The sequence below is a fragment of the Chiloscyllium plagiosum genome, unplaced genomic scaffold (assembly GCF_037043375.1).
Source record: "Chiloscyllium plagiosum isolate Xiang-an unplaced genomic scaffold, Cpla_swu_hap1 HiC_scaffold_37, whole genome shotgun sequence".
NCBI classification, from domain to species: Eukaryota; Metazoa; Chordata; class Chondrichthyes; order Orectolobiformes; family Hemiscylliidae; genus Chiloscyllium; species Chiloscyllium plagiosum.
The window spans coordinates 50342311-50366168 of record NW_028270175.1 but is presented as its reverse complement, the minus strand read 5'-3'; the positions used below and the strand labels follow the sequence as shown (position 1 = coordinate 50366168).

The 23858-nt window shown below is 43.3% G+C and overlaps 1 long non-coding RNA gene across 6 annotated transcripts in view; it reads right to left on the bottom strand.

The window, feature by feature from the left end:
- LOC148139813 (uncharacterized) overlaps positions 1-23858 on the bottom strand; it is an 82607-nt gene that overhangs the window by 28384 nt on the left and 30365 nt on the right. For 2 of the 6 annotated variants that reach the window (XR_015753375.1, XR_015753378.1), the window contains one exon: positions 18248-18947. The exons of 3 other annotated variants lie outside the window; for them this stretch is intronic. This is a non-coding gene — a long non-coding RNA (uncharacterized LOC148139813). Of the gene's footprint in view, positions 1-18247; positions 18948-23858 lie in introns of those variants that run through there. One more of the 6 variants, XR_015753380.1, reaches the window with a different exon arrangement.

Sequence of the window (23858 nt, the reverse complement as noted above, 5' to 3'; positions counted from 1 at the left end):
ATCATTTAAAGATGGAAACCCTCCACTGGAATTATTAGAATCCATGGAGATTGGCATTAATCACAGTCACTGAACAAACACTGGGAAACTGAGCAAAGGCTACGACAATGGATCAATGGGCTCCGCACAACAATCAACAGACAGGAGGGTTCCCTCCCAGTTGGGGAACACTTCAGTGGTCCCGGTCATTCAACCACGGACCTTCGGGTGACCATTCTTCAAGATGGACTTTGGGACAGGCAGCAGCGACAAGTGGCCGAGCAGAGGCTGAGAACTAATTTCGGGACCCATAGGGAGGGCCTCCACCGGGGCCTTAGGTTCATGTCACATTACAGGTGACCACCATTGCACTGTACACACACACACGCAGGCACTCCTATACACGCACATACATACGGACACACGCACACAGAAACTCACACACACACTTACAGACACGCACACTCACACAGGCATCCGATCAGAGACTTAGACCACTCTACATTCATGCACACACATATACACTCTCTCTCACTGACACTTAACTCCCCCCACCCAAGTCACGCACACACTCCCACACTCACACATGCACCCCCTCACAGACTTAAGACACTCTACATCACTATACACACAAATACACTCCCTCTTACACTCACAACCCCCAACCAAGACAAACCCACACACAAGCAGACAAAAACCCACATGCACACATATATTTTGTGAGTTGAATTTGTACTTGCAGAGTTACATTGTACTTTGCTCAAAAACTGCATGAATTCATGTAAAACTCTGTTATCTCACGTTTCAGATTAGAATCAATCTAAACATCATGGTATAGACAGAGAGCACGGGGGCGAACACCTTCAACATATTGTCCAGCTAACACTCATTGTAACAGCTAACCTGAGAATGCAACTTTAAAATAAAAAGGTTTTGTGATTTACACATGAAAGAAATGAAACTATCATGGTATTCAATGAGATGAAAGACTCTCAAATCAAGGTATTTTTCAATGTCTCATTTCCGTTACATCACAGTGTAAATTTTTGCTATGTATTCTGTACCTTAGAAGTGAGTCTTCCACTATCACCTGATGAAGGAGCGGCGCTTCGAAAGCTAATGTGCTTCCAATTAAAACCTATTGGACTATAACCTGGTGTTGTGTGACTTTTAACTTTGTATACCCCAGTCCAACACCGGCATCATCAAATCATGACTAAACAAACATGCTCAGTTAACCAGTTCCACACATCACTTTTCATATCACGATAAAAGGGAACATTTACTGGGTTTGGATGGAATGGATGAGGGTTGCTGAGGGATGGACCATAAATCTTTAAATCTTTTAAATCTTGTTTTTTTAACTTGTACATGAGAGCATTAACAGGACACTGCAGGGGTCTATATATGTTCCGCTCTGTTTATGAAAGGAGGCAATTATAAAATATCAGATTGGTACCATAAAAACAGTCAGGTGGACAAGTTTCTAGATACCTTAACCCAAATTATAATACCTATTTACCAGTGTGAGGCTACTCCTGGTTTTAAGTTCCCTGTTATCAAATCCTTTCATAACCTTGCAACAGAGCATTGAGATTGGTGCTCAGCAACTGGCCGAAGCAATTCTGTCCCTATGGGCCTCTTACAGAGGGATAAGAGAATACCATTCAGCCCATATTAGCCTGTTGCTACTTGAAAAGGTGGAAATCGAGAATATTGGCACATTTTGCCAACAGAATCATTCAAAACGAAGAGATGTGTAGCTGCAGCTGTATGAGGTGTTATTGAGAGGGCACCTGGAGTACTTGGTGTTGTTTGTGTGTCTGTAACTGAGAAGGGATGGACCTCCATCAGATACAGTTTAACGGCTGCTCGTAATCCACGGGTTGCTGTCTCATTTAATGTCTCGGGTCTGTTACACAAGGATAGGTTGAGGTCCTTCACCTTTCCAGTCTATTACAGTGAGCCACGAGGAGCCCATTCAGCCTCTTGAGCCTGTTACAGAGGGGCAGGAAGTGTTTATCTAACTTTCAAGTCTGTTACGCAGAAATATTAGTTTTAAATTAGTTTTGGAATAGGAAAGACCTGATGTAAACATTAAAGTCCTAACTTTGAACATGGCCAATTTTGAAAGTATTAGGCGAGCCCTGTGAAAGGCTGATTTGAATACCCTATTGACAGGTAAAGGGATGGTTGGAAAATGCAAGGCCATCAAAACTTGGTTTCAGAGAGTCCAGAGCCAACGTGTTCCCATTAGTGAGAGGGGCTAGGCTGGTCTATGCAGGGAGTGCTGGATGGCTAGATATATTGATGCTCTGATCAAGGTAAGGAAGGAGGCATATGTCAGGTAGACAGAGCTGAGATCAAGTAAATCCAGAGACGTGAAAAGGACAACAAGTATCTCGTCAACGGGGAAATCGGCCAGAAAAATGTGGACAAGAGATGGCTTTAGAAATAGGGTTAACGAGGCATTAAAGAAATTCTACAAATCCTTTAATGGCAAAAGATTAACTAGGTAGAGAATAGGGCCCCTTAAAGATCAGTAAGACTACCTATGTTTGGAACCACAGGAGATTGGAGGGATACTAAACAAGTATTTCTCCTCAGTATTTAATGTGGAGGAGGTTACCAGAGAGAATCAAGAAATATATAGTGATACCTTGAAAGTGTCTGTATTACAAGGAGGCGTTGGGCATTTTAAAACACATAAAGGTGAACAAATCCCTGGGACCTGAGCAGTTGTAACCCAGATGTTTGTGGGAAGCTAGGAAAAAGCTTGCTCAGCATTTTGCTGACATATTTGTAACATTGATTTCCATAGTGAGGTGTCAAAAGACTGGAGGGCTGATAACATAGTGTCATTATTTAAGAAAACATAATAGATTGGTTAGCAAGGTAAGACTGCCTGGAATCCAGGGAGAGCTCGCCATTTAGATCCAAAATTTTCTTGAATATTGGAGACAGGGCGCGACAGTGACATTTGTTCATTAAACTTGGAGACCTGTAACCAGTGACGTGCCGCAAAGTTCAATAGTGAGTCCACTGCATTTTGTCACTTATACAAATCATTTGCATTTGAGTATATGAAGTATGGTCAGTACTTTTGTAGATAATACCAAATTGGTAGGTGTAGTCGACAGTGAAGCATGATCTCTCAGACTATAATGGGACTTTGCTTAGGTGAGCTGAGGAGTGGCAGATGGAGTTTATTTTAGTTAAATGTGAGGTGTTGCAGTTTGGCAAGACAAATCAAGGCAAGACATATAGGGAGGGTCTTGTCGAAAGCTGCCAATCAAGGAAAACGCCATAGAAATTTTAGATTCCCTACAGTGAGGAAACAGGCTATTCGGCCCATTGAGGCCACACCGAACCTCTAAACAGTATCCCACTTGACAAACCCCTATCCTATCCCTCTGAGCCTGTATTTCCCATGACTAATCCACCTCGCCTACACATCCCTGGGTACTATACACAATTTAGCATGGTCAATCTACCCTTACCTGTATATCTTTATACTGTCGGAGGGAAACATAACATCCGGAGGAAACTCACACAGACATGGGGAGAATGTACAAACTCCGCACAGGCAGTCATTCAGGGATGGAATTAAACCCAGATCGCTGCGCTCTGAAGCAGCAATGCTAGTCACTGAGCTACTGTGTCACCTGGTGGTGCAGGTTCTCCATTCCTTGAAAGTGCTATCACAGGTAGATAGTGTAGTGAAGAAGGCACTTGGTGATCTTCCCTTTTTGGTCCGTGCTTTGAGTCTAAACATTTTCTCACATGTTGCATCTGTACAGGACATTGATTTGGCCACTTTTGTAATACTGCCTTTAATTCTGGTCTCCCTGCTGTCGGAAAGATGTTGTCAAACTTGAAAAGGTGCAGAAGAGATTTAAAAGATTTTTGCAGGTGTTGGAGGTTTAGAGTTACAGGGAGAGTTTGAGTAGGCTGGGACTGTTTTCAAGTGTTGAGGCTGAGGGATGACCTTAAAGAGGTATATAAAATGATGAGGGGCATAGATAAGGTAAACAGTCAACGTCTTTTCCCCAGGATAGGCGAGTCCAAAATTAGAAGACTTAGGTTTAAGGTGAGAGGGGGAAAGATTTTAAAAGGGACATGAGGGACAACATTTTCACACAGAGACTGCTGTGTGTATGGATTGAACAACCAAAAGAGGTGGTGGAGGCAGGTACAATTACACCATGTAAAAGGCATTTGGATGGATACATGCATGGGAAGTAGTTAGAGGGAGATGGGCCAAGTGCTGGCAAGAGGGGACGAGATTTATTTAGGATATTTCGTCGGTATGGGCGATCAGACCAAAAGGTATTTTTTAGTGCTGTACATGTCTGAGACTCTATTGCCTCTTGAGTGTATAACGCAGGAACAGGAGGAGGCTATTCAGCTTCTGAATTAATCAATTACTGAGAATAAAATACAAAAATACATCATTCAGACTTTAATGGTGTTTCACAGAAACAGGAGAAAGGTTTTTAGTCAAGAGAGGCTTTCAGGAATGTGAAGAGGCCCTCAACCCCATTCCACAGGAGCAGCAGGTGAGCACAGAGCTATTGGAGCCTGTTAGTCAGTAGCAGGAGGAGGACATCTACTTTCGCAAACCTTGGATCAGGAGGCAGTCACTCAGCTTCCCAAAATTGGGACACAGGAACAGGACGCAGTCATTCAACTGCTTGAGACTGGGGCACTCAGAGGTCAAAACTGGGGCACAGGGAAATCTGGAGGTTATTGAGGCCCAGCATCCTGTTATGCAAGGACAGCAGGAAGTGCCTCACTCCCCATAAATATGGGACACTGGGAGAGAAGGGGACTTTGCGTGGAACAAACAGAAATATTTGAATTAGTTGCATTAGTGGTCCATTCAATCCTGCCCCACCATTCACAAAGACCACGGCTGATCTGATTGTGATTCCCTCATTCCATTATACGGATACTCCCCTCTCTGCAGCCTCTGCTCCTTTTGTTGGTCATGTTGCAGACTCAGATGATGCAACAACACTCACCATGACTCATCCAGAGGGTCGGGTCTAGGGATGAGTCAGCATTTGAAGGGTCCAATTACAAGAATGAAAACACAAAATAAGGTATTGCCAGATGTTTTAGTTCTCTCACATTCTCAATCCAACTCACAAAACCACCCTATCCATTATACTTTCAGGATGGAGCACTGTGTAGATCCGGCGAGCGTATAGCTGAATACAAGCAGCAATATCCAGAATGGAACTCTGTGCAGCCCACACCAATGCTTGATCTATAATCCTGGGCTAAATGTCCAGCGTGGGGAGCTGTGCAGACCGCACTGGTTCATTCATGTATAAACCCAGACTGTTGCATTGTTCGGTACCACTGTGTTAGATCACTGCCCAGTGTGGGGAAACATATAACAAATGCTGGAAGTGACAGGATGTGCAGTTCCCATCCATTTCCAGCTCCATATCTCCACTGTACCTTGACAAGGGATGCTGCGAATGTGAAAATCACTGCGAGGAAGAGATGTAAATGGAAACAATTTAAATACCAATAGTTCGGATTCAGGCGCATACCACTAGTATTTTAAGTTGAAATAACTGAGATAATATCGAATGAAGTTTTGTGAACGGTGCTAAGAAGTAAGAGGGGGATGGTGATGTTATAGTGGTTGCACTATAAGCCTCCAAATAATCAATGGGATTTAGAGGAACAAATATTCAGGAAGACTGGCGAGGCGTGCAGAAGTAATAGGGTTGTTATAATAGGTGATTTCAATTTTCCTAACATAGACTGAGACTTCCAGAGGGTTACAAACTTAGCTGGAATGTACTTTGTTAAGTTTGTTCAGGAAAGCTTCCACAAGCAGCATGTAGAGGGTACTACTCGGGAAGTGACTAGAGCTGTATTAATTTTAAAATAGTTATGGTCGGGACAAAATTAGTCCACAGTTTCAAGTACTAAATTGGGGCAAGGCGTATTTTGTTGGAATTAGACAGAGGATTGCAGGGGTTGATGGGAGTAGTTTGTTTCGAGGTAAAATGATCCCGGGGAATTTGGAAGGCTTCAAAAGTGAGATAGCTCGAGTTCAAGGTCTACATGTTCCTGTGAGGATGAAGGGAAAGTGAGGCTGGAAGAGAGAACCCTGGATGACAAGAATATTGAGGCTCTGACCAGAAAAAAATGGAGGCGTGGCTCAGGTACAGGCAACAGGGACCAAGGGAATCCCTGGATGTACACAGGGAATACAGGAGTTTAGTGAAGAAGGAAATCAGCAGGGCGAAAAGCGGGTATGAGATAGCCTTGGCTGAGCAGATTAATGTGAATCCAAATTCAGTATAGGAAAGAAAAAGAACAACCAGAGAGAGAATAGGACGTCTTACAATCCAAAATAGGCATGCCTGTGTAAAACCTCAAGAGATGGGTGAGGTCCTCAATTCCCCTTCTGTGTTTGCCATGAAGAAAGACATGAAGACCTGTGACCTTTGGGAGGTTAGTTGTGATACCTTGGTACAGTCAATATCACAGCAGAGGTGCTGATGGACATATTAGAATGCATAATGTCAGATAAATCTCTTGGTCCTGACCATACATACCCAAGAGCACTGCAAGAGGCAAGAGAAGACAGTTCATGGGCCAAGGTCCTGGAAGACTGGGCGGTAATAAATGTGCCCTTATTCAAGAAGGGCTGCAAATAAATGTCTGGGAAGTAGACTTCACATCTGGTTTCGGTAAACCGCTTGAGAAGGTTCTGAGATATAAGATATGCATGCATTTGGAAAGACAGAGTTTGACTTGGAGCAGTCAGCATAGCTTTGTGTATAGCAAATCATGCCTTACAAATTTTGTTAGAGTTTTTGAGGAAGGGACCAGGAAGGTTGACAAGGGCAGGGTGGTGGACATAGTCTATATGGATTTCAGTAAGGCCTTTGATATGGTTCCACATGGTAGGCCGCTCTGGAAGGTAGATCGCATGGACTCCATTGTAAACCGACAAATTGGCGACACAATTGGCTTGACGTTATGAAACAAATGGCTGTGGTGGAGGTATGCTTGTCGGACTGGAGGCCTGTGACTAGTGGAGTGCCTCAGTATTAGGTCCTGGGCCCATTGCTGTTTGTTATCTATCTCAATGAGTTAGACCAGAGTGCACAACGCAAGGTTAGTAAGTTTTCAGATGACATTAAATTAGGAGACATCATTTACAATGAGGAACATTATCAGAAGTTTCAGCAGTACCTTGCTCAGCTGGAGAAGTGGGCTGAGAAATAGCAAATCGCGTTTAATATAGATAAGTGTGACGTCTTGCTTTTTGGAAAGTCAAATCCAGGTAGGAGTTTAATGATGAATGAGAGGGTCTTAAGGAGTGTAGTGGAACAAAAGGACGTTGGAGATCAGGTGCACGGTTATCTGACATTTGAGTCACAGATACACAGGACAGTGAAGTAGGCTGTTGGCATACTGGCCTAGATCAGGGCATTGAGCATAGACATTGAGACATTATGTTGCAGTTGTACATGATGTTGGTAAGGCTGCAGTTGGAGTATTATGTTCAGTTTTGTTCACCTTGCTCTAGAAAGGATATTATTGAACGAGAAAGAGTGTAGAAGAAATTTACAAAGATGTTTCCTGGACTAACGGCTCGAAGTTATAGGCAGTTGTTGGACAGGTTAGAACTTATTTCTTTACAGCGTAGGAAACTGAGAGGGTTCTTATAGAAGTGTAAATCTTATAAAATCATGAGAGGCGTGCATGGGGTGAATACTTCAAATCTTTTCCTAAGGTTGGGGAATCGAGGACTAGACGACATCCATTAATGATTGGAAAGGAAAAAAGTATATAAAAAGGAACCTGAGGGGCAAAAATTTTACACAGAGTGTGGTATGCATATGGACTGAGCTGTCAGTGGAAGTGATTGAGGTGGGTACAATAACAACATTGAAAAGGAATTTGGACAAATGCACAGTTAGGAAAGGATTAGAGGGATACAGAGCAAGGGCAGGGAAATGGGGTGGGTGTGGATGGACATTTTGGTTGGCATGGACCAGCTGGGCCTAAATGAGTGTGTTTTGGAGTGGAGGCAGAGTAGGGAAGACTGAGAAAAAATGTCATTGAAGGATATGTTCACAGGTTTCAGAATGCTGAAATGAAGACATTTCGATAGTATCATGCAATACGAGTCAGTATTATGAAGAATGATGAGTGAAAGGGATATTGCTGTGAGTTCAGGCGATGGAGAGTTTTGGATGAGCATTTGTTCTGCAGCTTTGTAACTGGGAGTGAGGACAGCAGAGTCTTCGCCTCACTGGGCTGAACCTAACAAAGAACTGTCTCAGTGACATTTTCATTGAGTGTGACAGAGGGGTTGTCTGCACGAGGCCGAGCTCGTTTCCTGGTGCTATCTTACCAAACTCATCTCATTAACTACCCACTCCACTCCATAGTGTACCTCTCATACAATGCCGACGATTCTGTCTTGTGTAAGAACTTTTATTTTGTAATACCTTGTGGAAAATCTCTGGAAAGACTCATACCTACCAGATCCCCTTTATCAAATCCACTTGTTACATTCTCAGGCATCTCCACAAATACCTTGCATGATTTTACAGGGCAAATATAATTCCCTTTCACAAACCCACACTGACCCTGCATGAAGCAGTACAAAATGTCCCTGCTGGCCAGGATCTCCAAATTAAGCTAGTCCCATCTGCTTTCATTTGGCCTGTATGCCTCGAAATGTTTCCTCTTCATATGTTTGTCCAAATGAGTTTTAAGTGTTGTAGCTGTACATGCATCTACCACTCTTCCTCTGTCAGCTCATTCCATACCCACACCACCCTCTGTTCCTTTTAAATCTTCCCTCTTTCACCTTAAACTATGCCTACTATGGCTGAACTCCCCCATGTCGTTGGAAACATCTTGGCTATTCACCCTATCCATATCTCTCATGATTTTAGAAACTTTTACAATGTCACCGCCCAACCTCCTACACTCCATATAATGCTAACTTCAAAAACAAGCACTTAAAGATAAACACTGCAAATTTGAAACAATATTAAACATGACAGTTTAACGATACTCAGCCCAAACTACATATGGTGATTTGTTTTTTTCTCCATATTACAATACTAAGGCAGCATGAAATGCTTACTCGTGCCAATAAGAAGTCAAACACCTGGATTCCTTTGTCTAAAGGGGGCAATGATCTCGACTGTGAAAACACATCTATGGCCAGATCTATAAAATGCCACATAGTCAACATTCTCCCTCCTGGTTTCGCTATGACCTTGTGTGGTTGTGTCTTCTTTATCTTGCACTCAATAGAGAGAACTCCTTTTTCCCATGCACACCTTAATTTAAACCCATTTTACATAATCCACTCGTTCACCAGTGCTAAAAGCCCGTTTATCTTTGCCACACCCTCTTTTCCCTGTCACCCATCCCTCATCTCTGACAAGGAATTAAAGATCCAAGTTTCCAATCCTTTTCAGCTCTGAAGAAGTGTCAACTGGGCTTCAAATGATAACGCTGTTTCCCTGTCTCTGCAGATGAACATAGAACATAGAACAATACAGCACAGAACAGGCCCTTCAGCCCACGATGTTGTGCCAAACATTTGTCCTAACTTAAGCATCCATCCATGTACCAATCCAATTGCCGCTTAAAGGTTGCCAATGATTCGGACTCTGCCACACCCACAGGCAGTGCCCCCCCCCCCCACCCTCTGGGTAAAGAACCTATCCCTGACATCTCCCCTATACCTTCCACCCTTCACCTTAAATTTATGTCCCCTTGTAACACTCTGTTGTACCCGGGGAAAAAGTTTCTGACTGTCTACTCTATCTATTCCTCTGATCATCTTATAAACCTCTAACAAGTCACCCCTCATCCTTCGCCGTTACAATGAGAAAAGGCCAAGCACTCTCAACCTATCCTCGTACGACCTATTCTCCATTCCAGGCAACATCCTGGTAAATCTTCTCTGCACCCTCTCCAAAGCTTCCATATCTTTCCCAAAGTGAGGCGACCAGAACTGCACACAGACTCCAAATGTGGCCTAACCAAAGTCCTGTACAGCTGCAACATCACTTCACGACTCTTAAATTCAATCTCTCTGCTAATGAACGCTAATACACCATAGGCCTTCTTACAAGCTCGATCCACCTGAGTGGCAACTTTCAAAAATCTATGAACATAGACCCCAAGATCCCTCTGCTCATCCACCTTACTAAGAACCCTACCTTTATTCCACATTCCACCCTGTATTCCACATTCTTATTTGTCCTTCCAAAATGGACCACCTCACGCTTGACAGGATTGAACTCCATCTGCCACTCCTCAGCCCAGCTCTGCATCATATCTAAGTCCCTTTGCAGCCGATAACAGTCCTCCTCACTATCCACAACTCCACAAATCTTCGTATCATCTGCAAATTTACTGACCCACCCTTCGACTCCCTCTTCCAAGTCATTAATAAAGATTACAAACAGCAGAGGACCCAGAACTGATCCCTGCGGAACTCCACTTGTAACTGGGTTCCAGGCTGAATATTTACCATCCACCACCACTCTCTGACTTCAAACGGTTAGCTAGTTTTCTATCCAACTGGCCAAATTTCCCTCTATCCCATGCCTCCTGACTTTCCGCATAAGCCTATCATGGGGAACCTTATCAAATGCCTTACTAAAATCCATGTATACTACATCCACTGCTCTACCCTCATCCACATGCTTGGTCACCTCCTCAAAGAATTCAATAAGACTTGTAAGGCAAGACCTACCCTTCACAAATCCGTGCTGGCTGTCCCTAATCAAGCAGTGTCTTTCCAGATACTCATAAATCCTATCCCTCAGTACCCTTTCCATTACTTTGCCTACCACCGAAGTAAGACTAACTGGCCTGTAATTCCCAGGGTTATCCCTGTTCCCTTTTTTGAACAGGGGCACAACATTCACCACTCTCCAGTCCCCTGGTACCACCCCCGTTGACAGTGAAGATGAAAAGATCATTGCCAACGGTTCTGCAATTTCCTCTCTTGCTTCCCAAATAATCCTAGGATATATCCCGTCAGGCCCGGGGGACTTGTCTATCCTCAAGTTGTTCAAAATGTCCAACACATCTTCCTTCCTAACAAGTATCTCTTCTAGCTTACCAGTCCGTTTCATACTCTCCTCTTCAACAATACGGTCCCTCTCGTTTGTAAATACTGAAGAAAAGTACTCATTCAAGACTTCTCCTATCTCTTCTGACTCAATACACAGTCTCCCACTACTGTCCTTGATCGGACCTACCCTCGTTCTCGTCATTCTCATGTTTCTCACATACGCATAAAACGCCTTGGGGTTATCCTTGATCCTATCCGACAAAGATTTTTCATGCCCTCTCTTAGTTCTCCTGATCCCTTTCTTCAGCTCCCTCCAATGCTCTGTCTGAACCTTGTTTCCTCAACCTTATGTAAGCCTCCTTCTTCCTCTTTACAAGAGATTCAACCTCCCTCGTCAACCAAAGTTCCCTCACACGACTATCTCTTTCCTGCCTGACAGGTACATACGTATCAAGGACACATCGTATCTGTTCCTTGAAAAAGTCCCACATTTCCACGACATCATTCCCTGACAGCCTATGCTCCCAACTTATGTTCCTCAGATCCTGTCTTACAGCATCGTATTTACCCTTCCCCCAATTGTAAAACCTACCCTGTTGCACGCACCTATCTCTCTCCATAACCAAGGTGAAAGTCACAGAATTGTGGTCACCATCACCAAAATGTTCACCCACTAACAAACCCCTCACTTGTCCCGGTTCGTTACCAAGTACCAAATCCAATATGGCCTCCTCTCTGGCCGGACAATCTACATACTGAGTTAGAAAGGCTTCCTGGACACACTGCTAAAACACCGTCCCATCCAATCTACTTGATCTAAAGTGCTTCCAATCAATATTTGGGAAGTTGAAATCGCCCATGACTACTACCCTGTGGCTTCTGCACCTTTCCAAAATCTGTTTCCCAATCTGTTTCTCCACATCTCTGCTGCTATTGGGGGCCCTATAGTAAACATCCAACAAGGTGACTGCTCCTTTCCTATTTCTGACTTCAGTCCATACTACCTCCGAAGGCAAATCCCCTCGAACTGCCTTTCTGCAGCCGTTATACCATTTCTAATTAGCAACGCCACCCCTCTCCTTTTTTACCACCATCCCTAATCTTACTGAAACGTCTGTAACCAGGAACCTCTAACAACCATTCTTGTCCCTCTTCAATCCACGTTTCCATGATGGCCACAACATCTTAGTCCCAGGTACCGATCCACGCCTTAAGTTCACCCACCTTATTTCTGATACTCCTTGCGTTAAAGTATACGCACTTGAACCCATCTCTGTGTCCGCAAGTATTCCCTGTCAGTGCTACCTTCTCCACAACCTCCCTACATTCTTGAACATCCTGACAAACAGCTAACCTACTTGCTTGACTACAAGTCCGGATCCCATCCCCCTGCCAAATTAGTTTAAACCTCCCCGAAGAGTGCTAGCAAACCTCCCTCCCAGGATATTGGTGCCCTTCTGGTTCAGGTGCAACCCGTCCTGCTTGTACAGGTCGCACCTTCCCTCGAATGCTGTCCAATTGTCCAAATACCTGAAGCCCTCCCTCCTACACCATCCTTGCAGTCACGTGTACAACTGCACTCTCTCCCTATTCCTTGCCTCACTGTCACATGGCACCGGCAACAACCCAGAGATGACGACTCTGTCTGTCCTAGCTTTTAGCTTCCAGACTAACTCTCTGAGCTTCTGAATGACCTTCCCACCCCTCTTCCTACCTATGTCGTTGGTGCCAACATGCACCACGACTTCTGGCTACACACCCTCCCCTTTAAGAATTCTGAAGACACGGTCCGAGACGTCTCGGATCCTGGCATCCGGGAGGCAACAAACCAACCGAGAGTCTCGCCCATCTCCGCCGAACCGCCTGTCCGTCCCTCTAACTATAGAGTCTCTTATAACTAGCGCTCTTCTCCTTTTCCCTTTCCCTTCTGAGCCTCAGAGCCGGAACTCGTGCCAGAGACCGGGTCACTGCAGCTTACACCTGCTAGGCCTTCCCCCCAACAGTATCCAAAGCGGTATACTTATTGTTGAGTGGAACGTCCACGGGGATCCCTGCACTGCCTGCTTCCTCCCCTTCCCAACTCTAACTGTTACCCAGCTACCTCTGTTCTCTGGCGTAGCTATGTCCCTGTAGCCTCTATCTATCACCCTCTCATCCTCTCGAATAATCCTCAGTTCATCCAACTCCAGCTCCAGTGCCCTAACACGTTCTGTGAGGAGCAGGATCTGACTGCATTTCCTGCAGATAAAGTCGGCAGAAGTATTGGTGGTCATCCCTACCTCAAACATCCTGCAGGAGGAGCATTCCACTGCCTGCGCTGCCATTACTCTACACTTAGTCTCCAAAACAAGAACACTAAGTAGCTTACCTGTGGACTTTAAAGTTAAGTTAGAGGAGGAGGATGGGAGGGAGGCCCTACTTTGTAGGGCCTGGGGTCCAGAACACATCCCTCAAATATCAATCACTTCCCTTCCCGACCAGCTCTGCGCTCCAACTTTACTTCCGCCCAGCTCGCGCCGCTCTCTGTTGTGAAAAGACCGTTGTCGTCGATGCTGACAGACATGCTGAGTCCAGGGTGTGGTGTCTGTACTACACTCAGCCAGAAGTATTGAGTGGTTGATCCAACTCACATTCATCATGATGCCCACAGACTCACAGATGCTAGTCTTCCATCAATTCGATTTGCTGCACGTGACATGAAGAAACACCTGAACACAGTAGATACGACAAAGGCAGTGGGCCCTGACACCATTCCTGTAATAGGACTGAACGCTTGTGCTGTACAGCAAGCCGTGTCACTCTGACATCTCCCTGGCAATGTGGAAAATTACTCAGCTTCGTCCAGTCCCCGAAGAGGAGAATAATTACAATCTGACCAATTACCACCCCCTCAGTCCCATCACGATAGTCAAATTGGTGGGAGTTCTATTTGACAGAGCTGTCAAGTAGCACCGAAATAATCAGGTCAGTGTGGTATCCGATTTTTCCCCATGTGGGGATGGTGCTGTTGTGGAACTATCATTGTATTACGAATCCAGACCAGGATAATGCTCTGGCAGCTGGTGGAAGTTAAATATAATTAATAAAATATCGAGACCTAAACTCTGGTGTATTTAGTTGTGATCATGTGTCCAATGTTGATTGTAAACATCGATCTCCTTCACCAATATACTTTCAGGAAGTGAATCTCCCGTGCTTTCCTGATTTGGCCTAAAAGTGACTCCAGACGCACAGACATGGTCTCTGAATCGGCCAAGTAGGACACTCAATTGTATCAAACTGCTCTGAGGTCTTAAAGAATAAAACCGGACAGAACACTTGGCACGAGCCTCGTTATCAGAAAAGAGAATGGGAAACACAGTCCTGCCGACCCTGCAGAGGCCTCCTTCCTAACATCTGAGAGCTTGTGACAACATTTACAGAGCTTTCCCACAGACTGCACACAAACATCGGGAAAGGAGGACGTCATTCAATACATTGAGCTTTCCCCATGCTAGTTCATGTCCGAACATTTCCTCAAAGCAGTTTTCCCCATACAATGTTCATATCCCATAATATGTTTAAACGTTGTGAAATATAAAACGAGAAATGATGTAGTGCTTTCAGCACATTAAGTTTGCTCCTGTATTCAATATACACGCGGTTCTTTGATAACGCTTGTGTATTAAATACGATTTGACTGTTTTCTACAAAGCAAACAATCATCCCTGATTCCAATCTGTCTCACACTGTCAGAGTTTGAGATATTTCAATGATATCTCCACTCATTTTCCTAATCCCCATGAAATACAGGCCCAGTTACCCCAGACTCTACTCCCAAAACAAGCCTATCGTCCCAGAGATCAGTCTGGTCATCCTTCACTGCTCTCCCTCAATGTTAGGTTTGTCCTTTGCTAGGCAAGGAGACCAAAACTGCACATAATACTGCAAATGTCCGAGATGGGGTCCCACTAAGGCCCTGCACAGTTGCAGCAAATGACCATTTGTATTCAAATTCCCCTGAAATGAAGGTGAATACACCATTTATCTTCCTACCTGCTTTCTGCTCCTGCAATATTGCTTTCAGTGACTAGTGTACAGGGAGGACAGATTATTTTCAATATTACAGGTCCCCATTTGCTGGGCCGATGTACACTGGTCAGTGTGCCAATGCCATTGCCAGTATTGACTTCTGGCTTCAGAACTCACTGCCCTACATGGACTCGGATGGGTGCACAAAAATAAACCAAAAATGCAGCTTAAGTTCATTTAGAGAGCAATTTTCAACCACTCCCTTTTCAAATGATAGGCTGCCATTCTATTGTTCCCATCAAAGTGCACAACCTCTCATCTCTCCCATTGCTCTCCATCTACCACGTATTTGTCCACTCTCTCCACTTCTCTCAATCACCTTGGAGCCTTTTTTGTATCCTCTTCATCCACTCACAAGCTAACATTGTTTAATACTGTCTGCAGACTTTGGAAGAATGCTGTTGAGCCCCTCAAACAAAGATATGTTGTGTATTGGGAATAGCTGAATGCCAAATCTCGATCCTTGATCTATCCTCTAAGCCTTACATTAAAAAAAATGACATGGTTTTAATCTTATTCACTGTTTCTTGCCAGCTCTCCACTTCTAAAACCATGACCATATATTAGCCCCAGTCCGGACAGGATTCGAATTTGCACAAAAGGTTTGGGGCTTTATCAAAAATCTTTCTGAGATTCCAATCGTATTGCATTGATAACTTCTCCATAATTTTGCTAAAAGCCACTTTCTCAAATATGATTCCCATTTCATAAATCTCTGTTGTCTTTGTCTATGCCCATTAATTTCAGTCCAATATTTTTCTCTAAAACTGTTTAGTTGCTAATTTAGTTGCTATTCCCTTTTTCTCTCTAGACTGAAGTTCCCTGGTATTTCTAGGAGTGTTCTTTTTTGTTTTGTTTTCTTCTGTGAAGGCATAACTGAAGTATTTGCTCCATAGTTCTGCTATTTCACTGTCCTCAATTATCTGGTATCAGACTGTAAGAAAGCTGCAAAGTTTTCTCGTAATTTTGCCATTGACATATTTTCAGAAGATATTTCAAGTTGTCTCTTATATACTTTGATAAGATACTCTTCAGAAATCTTAAGCTACTCAATGATTGACCTCTCACATCCATTCAATAACAGAATTACAGTCTCTGTACCATCAGAAATACAGCACAGTCTACATTAGGCCCACTTTCTGACACAAGGCCCGTAACTGTGAATCTTATGGCATTTCAAGTGCACAACCATGTATTTTCTAATGGTTTTGAGGTTACCATGACAACCCCCCTCTCAAGACGTGCATTCCCGACCCCAACAAACTCTGGGTGAAAAACAGTTCTCAAATCCTCACTAAACCTCAAACCCTTCACTTTAAAAGTGTAGCCCTTTGACTAAAAGGAACAGCTGCTATCTATCCACATTGTCCATGTCCCTTGTAATCTTATCCTTCTGATTCACGGCCCCCTCAGCCTTCTCTGCTCCAAAGTAGACAACCCGAGCTTATCCAGCCTCTCTCCATTGCTGTAATACTCCATCCCAGGGAACATCCTGGTGAATCTGCTCTGCACCCCCTCCAGTACAATCACATCCTTCCTGTAATGTGGCTCCCAGAACTACACACAGTATTCCATCTTGGCAAAACCAAAGTTCCGGATAGCTCTTATAATCTATGCTTCGATGTATAAAGGCTGTTTTTACGCTCCCCTATGCTTTCCCAAATTGTGCAATAACCTGTGCAGTCACATTCAGGGATGTGTGGAGAAGCACCCTCTGAGCTTCCTAGGGTGCTGTCATTCATTGAATCCTCCCCTATCTGGTTCCTCCTTGCAAAGTTCATCACCTCATACTTATCAGGGTTACATTCCATCTGCCATTGATCCACCCATCTGACCATTTCCTCTCTATCTTCATGAAACATAAGGCCTTCCTCCTCACTGCCAACCACCCGGCTAAACTTTGTATCAAACACACACTTACTTATGACACCCCAACCCCTCGTCCATATTCACAGCTGCATCATTTATGATAAGGCTTAAAATCACAAAACATCAGCTTATAGTCCAACAGGTTTATTCAGAGGCACGAGCTTTCGAAGCGCTGCTTCTTCATCAGGTGGTTGTGCACTCTGATGAAGTGGTTCGAAAGCTAATGCCGCCGAATAAACCTTTTGGACTACAACCTGGTGTTATGCATTTTTTAACGTTGTCCACCCCAGTCCAACGCCAACACCTCCGAATCAGAAATAATAAGAGACACAGCACTGATCCCTGTAATACACCATTGGACACTAGCCTCCAGTCACACAAACAGCCTTCTACCACCACCCTCTGTCTCCTACCACTAAAGTTGATTTGGATGCAACTTGACAAGTCACTAATGAGACCTCCCTGGTTATTCTGTTCCGCTGGAGACACTTGTAGAATATCTGGAGATTCTCCCTAATCTTGCCTGCCAGTAGGTTTCCATACCACTGCGTTAATTAGTCCCCTCCAAGAGATGAATTTCCTCCTTCTTGCAGAATTAACTGGCCTGTCCCAGATCCTGCCATTATTTACCTTGAACATAGAATAGACAGCGAGGGAAGCGTTCTGTTAATTTCCAACTTGTCAGATGTTTTGTTAATTTTCTAAATTTCACTGTGACGCACCTCTCATTTTTGAATCTCGTGAGAACACAGGCTGAGTTTCCTCATCAGGCAATCTCACCATCTGAGAGATTAATCTGGAGAATGTTCATTGCACTTCCTCTGTGGTCTGTATTTTCTTTCTGAGATTCGGTCACCAAAACCGCACACAATACTCCAGGTACAGTCCCACCAACACACTGTGAAACTGCTTCAACATGTCTTTCCATCAATGTTCTGACTCTCTTAAATGAAGGCGAACCAAACTTTAACTTTCCACTTACATATTTTCCTCCGAATACCCTTCACATTCATTGCATTTACGAACTCACTGAGTTCTTATGGAAACCCTTCCGAAAATCCATTACATACCACTTCTACTGGTTCCCCATTATCTATGCTGTAAGAAACAACTTCAAACAATTCCGAAGTTTATCAAATATGATTTCTCTATCAGAAATGCATGCTGGTTCTCTCCATTGCTGCTGTTAATTTTTAAATATCAAAAATGTCATCCTGTGTAATAGATTCTAACAGTTTCCCTATAGATTCAAGTTAATTGGTCTGTCGTTCTCCACACTTTCTTTTTTCCTTTGTAGCTGTTTGGATCCCTTCTATTCATCGATCGTGCTTGGACCACGTTTATCCACAATAGGTTTCGGTCTCGGCAGAATGTACAAGAAAATAAAATAAAGTCATCGACAATGCAATCAATACTACTATTGGGATTTATTTCTGACACTTTGATAGGAAGTACATCTGCTTCGTCAGACTAAGCAATGCTCAATCCAGCACCTTGTTACTGATATGAATTGACTTTATGTATTTAGCTGCAGAAGTCCGATATGATCACTTGGTATTACTGGGGGATTTTCTGGATCTTCCTCCATGAAGACAGATGCAAAGTAATTGGTTATTTTCTTGGCCATTTCCCTGTTCTCCACAATGACCTCTCCTCTCCCGATTACAAATTTCCACATTTGACCTTGCTTTTATTTTGTTTCCTTTGAAATATAGATTGTGTATATATAGTCATTGCGTTCCTGTTTGCTAGCATGCATGTTCGCTTTTTGATTTCCTTATCAGCTTCATGACCTTCCTTTTCTGGATCGTTAATTGCTGTGAATTCTCAGGTATCCACAATATCTGGAATTTTTCTGAAGTCACTTCCTATGATATTTTCTAATTTGTTATGTTAACCATCATTGAGTCACTTTCTCGCTCTTTGGTGTTTGTACCTGAAATAAATAGACGTATTTTTCAGACTTTGCAATATTTCTAAAACCTCCTGGTCCTGACCACATATATTCAGGATCTCTGCAGGAGGATAGGAGGATAGAGGAGAAATTGCGGGAGCACTGCTTGGCTCTTTTCCATCATCACTGTCCAACCTGCTGAGCCCATATTCAAGAAAGTCTACAGAGATAAACCTGGGAACTAAAGACCAGTAAACCTAAAATCTAGTGGGTAGGTTACCTGAGAAGATTCAGAGAGATTGGGTATACCTGCATTTGGAAAGACAGGGTGTGATTCGGAGTAAGATTAGAATGATTCTGGAAAATCAGAGCAGGTCATACAGCATCTGAGGAGCAGGAAAATCGATGTTTCGGGCGAAAACCCTTCATCAAAGTCAGCACGGGAGTTTGTGCAAAGGAGATCATGACTCACAATTTTATTGGATTTCTTTGATGAAGTGACCAGCAACGTTGAGGAGGTCAGGGTGCTATGCGTAGTCGAGATGGGTTCCAGTAAAACTTCACTAAGGTTCCACATTGTACGCTGCTCTGGAAGGTTAGGTCGCATGGAAATGAGAGGGAGCTGGCAAATTAGGTACAAAATTGCCTTGATGGTAGGAAGCAGAGGGTAAGACTGAAAAAATGCTGCTCAGACTGGAGGCCTGTGAATAGTGGAATGCCTTAGGGGTTGGTGCTGGAACCACTACATATTACATATATCTATGATCTAGATGAGAGTAGGCAGCATCATGGAGAGTGGGGAAGTGATTCAGAAATTTCAGAAATTACAACAGCATTTTGATCAGCTGGAGAAGTGGGCTGAGAAATGGTAAATGGATTTTAATATTGATCAATGTAAGTTCTTGCATTTTAGAAAGTCAAATCAAGGTTGGAGTTTCCTGGTGAATGGTTGGGTCCTAAGGAGTGTAGTGGAACAGAGGGACATTGGAATTCAGGTGCATGGTTCTCTGGAAGATGATTCAGGTGTAGACAGGACAGTGAAGAAAGCTTTTGCCACACTGGCCTTCATCAGTGTATATCACTGTGTATCGAAATTAGGGAGTTGCAGTTATACAGGATGCTGGTTAGGCCATTCTGGTAGCATAATGTTCAGTTTTGTTCACTTTGCTATAGGATGGATGTTATTAAACTGGAAAGAGTGCAGAAGATATGCACAAGGATGTTGCCAAGGTCTCAATGATCTGAGACATAGAAAGAGGTTGGACAAGCTAGGACTTCTTACTTTTGTGTGTATGAGACTGAGGGAGGATCATATTGAAATCTATAAGATCATGACAGGCATGGATAGAGTAATGCAGCCAGTCTTTTTTCCCAGGATTCGGCAATCACAGACTAGAGTGCATCAGTGTAAGGTCAGAGAGGAAAGAGTAAAAGAGAACCTGACGAACAACTTTTTAACACAGGGGCTGTAACGCACATGGAATGAGATGCCAGGGGAAGTGGTTGAGGCCAATACATTAACAACATTTGAAAGGCATTTAACAAATACATGGATAGGAAAGGATTAGAATGATATGGGACAATGGCAAGGAAATGGGGTAGGCATGGATGGACATTTTGGTCGTAATGGACCAGTTTGAGCTGAAGGGCCTGTGTCCGTGCTATCAGCCTCTATGACTAACTTGCCTGTCTCCCACGGAATGTTATATTGTACTTTCCAAATTCACTGAAGCTATCTTGACACTCTAGCCTCCAGTGTTCCATGATGTGTGACCAGAATGTTCAGGCATTCTATATTGTATGCAGACACCGTTTAAAATGCACCTTATCATTATTCCTTAAAAACTGCTTCAGACTAAGGTTAATAATTCGTCCTTCTGACCACACAACATCAAATCCGAAATAACCTGCTCTCTAGTTTGCTTCACAACATACTCTTCAACCCTACCTCATATCCACTTATAGAATTTATTTTTGACAACTTGAGCAGTCACTTAGTTAATGCAGTTTAGATGCAACTTGAGACCATCCAATAAGACTACGGTATCCGCAATATTTGCCTATCTAATTTCCAGCATATGATGCTCAGATTCTCTGCTAGCGTTTTAGTTTTGATATATAACACACCAATATTTGTTTCTCCTTACTATCTGTAAGCTCTACATAAACTGATTCTGTGGAAGCTGAGGTATAGTTCTGTGTCGTTATTAGTGGTAGACCTGGACAAGACATTCTGAGAGGCTCACCTGGACGCTGGGATGATCTGAAGAAATGTCCCGCAATACAGGACAAGCAACAGTATCCTCCTCACTCTGTCAGGATAAGAGTTACCATATACTCTCTGCTCCCTCACGTTCACTGTATATCTGTTATAGCACCTATCCCCCAAACACGTTTCACGCTCTATCTCCAAATAAGGCTCAGGCACTACAACTCTCACTATTGAATTCAGTAACTTTCTTCCTCAATTTCTCTGTCACTTACGCAATACCCCATCCACTAATAAAACTGTTGACTGACTCATTCCAGTCAACTCACAACTCCCCCCACCTACACCAGCTTAACCAGCAGGGTCACCCATTCCCATTCCCACTCTCCCTCCATCCCTTTCTCCCATTCCAGGAGAAACAGCCTCGAATAGGACAGAAAGTGCCAAGCCCGGTGATAGAGTGTCCAATATCGGTTTCCTCACCCTCTCCCCCTGCTATGTGGGCAGTACTCTGAAAGAGCCGGAGAGGACTGGGGTGCGTCGTGAGAAGGTTCTGAAACATCCATGTTCCACCGACCGTTTAGGGTGCAATGTTCAGTGAAAGACAATTCTCCCTTTAAATCCACTGGCAGTTCCAACAACAGTCTATTCACTTCCAAAAACAAACACGGATTCCTCACTGCACAGAGACACAGACACAGAAATACACAGAGGTCTTGCTAAACACCCCAATATACGAACACACACAAAACTTCCAAGGAGATAGGCATAGACACACGGAGAAACACACAGAGACATATACAGTCACATACAAATAGACACAAATACAGATAGAAGCACAGACTGAAACACAGACATACAGATGGAGACACGCAAACAAGTAGATAACAAGCACATGGACACACACACACGTACATACAGACACACAGAAGCACATTAAGACACAAATCAATGTGTGTTTCATTTGTAAGGGGATCAAGGATTCTAGGGAGAAGGCAGAAGAATGAGGTCGAGCTACATATAAGAAATTATTGAATGGAATTTCCGACTCAATCTGCTTATTTCCTTCATGTCCCTGCGGTATTATGCTATCAGGCAATCTCTTCCTGAGCCATCAGCAGAGGCTGGGTATGATACATATTTGATTGGAAAGGGTCAGTGGGAATGTGGGACAGGTTTTGTTAATCTTTATTCCTAATTATTCTGTCCTTATGTCTGAAAAGAGGTGGTGATTTGTTGTTCAGTTAAGACAGTATTAAAATAACAGTCCCACAACGAAATAAGGACGTCTCTTTCACTTTAGTGTTGTGCTACCAGTGGTGTCCTCATCCTCAGGGATCAGTAAAGACTCGGTTATTGAAGATTTGCAAGGCTCAGCTCAACTGATCTTTGCTGCACTGAAGATTCAGTGTTTGTAGGAAACAGACAGGAAATGGATGGTCAGACACACTCGGATCAGCCATGAACATTCTGAATGGTGCAGCCGAATGGACAACTTCTGTCCCTACGCCATATGTTGTTCCCTCAATCGACACTTCGAGGTTGTTACAGAGATATACTGCTGTCCCTACCCCATGTGTTGTTCCCTCATTCCAGCCCTCGACGCTGTTACAGGGTTGGGGACCACCCCATTCAGTCAGATAGGATCGTTACAATGAGACAAGAGGAGACGATTCCACCCCTCTAAGGAATTACACAGGAATATAGAATGAAATAATTAGGTTCATTTAGTACATTACACAGCCCAGGAGGAGGCCTTTCAAACTGCCTGAATGGCTACACAAGAACAGGGTATGTGTCGCTAACAGGAAATAGAGAATAGACACAAATGTTTATTTTCAGGTTGCAAAGCTGTAATTGATGGAATGCCTCAGAGGTCTCTGTGGGGTCATCAATGATCAATAATCTGTATCAAAGATCTGGAGGAAGGGGGGGGGGATGTTTTGGAGCTTAGTTAGCTTGTACATCAAGATGGCCATTCAATGTTGTCGTCAAATGGAGGTAATGAGTCGACAATGCGATGTAGACAGGGAAGGTTAGTGAGCAAACCTTCAGCAGAAATAACACAAAGTAAGTTGATTATTTTGGAATTAATGATGAAACAATGGTAATCAATTTAAATGGAGAGAAATTGCAGAACTCTGTGATACAGGCGGTTTCCATGTTTTTGGTGCATGAATCATATGAAGCCAGTCTGCAGATGCAGCAAGTTATTTGGGAGGTAAATGGAATGTGCTGTTTTTGGCAAAAGGTATCAGGTTCAAACGCAGAAATGTTTAACTGCATCTGTACAGGGCGTTGCTGAGACCACACCTGATGCATTGTGTGCAGTTTTGATCTCATAAAATAAAATGAAAGGAGATAATTCTTTTCGAAGATTTTCAAAGAGGTTTCCCTTTATTCATTCCTGGAATGCCGGCCTTTTGTTATGGGGGATTATCAGTTTCGATCTTAGCTAAGAAATAGTATTGAACCCTCGATGACTTTCTGAAAAGTGCATCAACTGGATGCGTATTATCTCTTGAATACATTTTAAGAAAAAGATGTATTAAAATTAACACACATACTATGACGACACCTACCGATATTTACAACGTCCACAGACAAATGTCTTTAAATTAAAAAGTGGGGACTTTTTTTGCGATTGAAAGGAATGACGCACTTGCATATAATCTATAATCAAGTTTTCCAGAGGATGTTCCAGGAGAACACACATGGCCCAGTTTGATGTTCAGTTGACATTA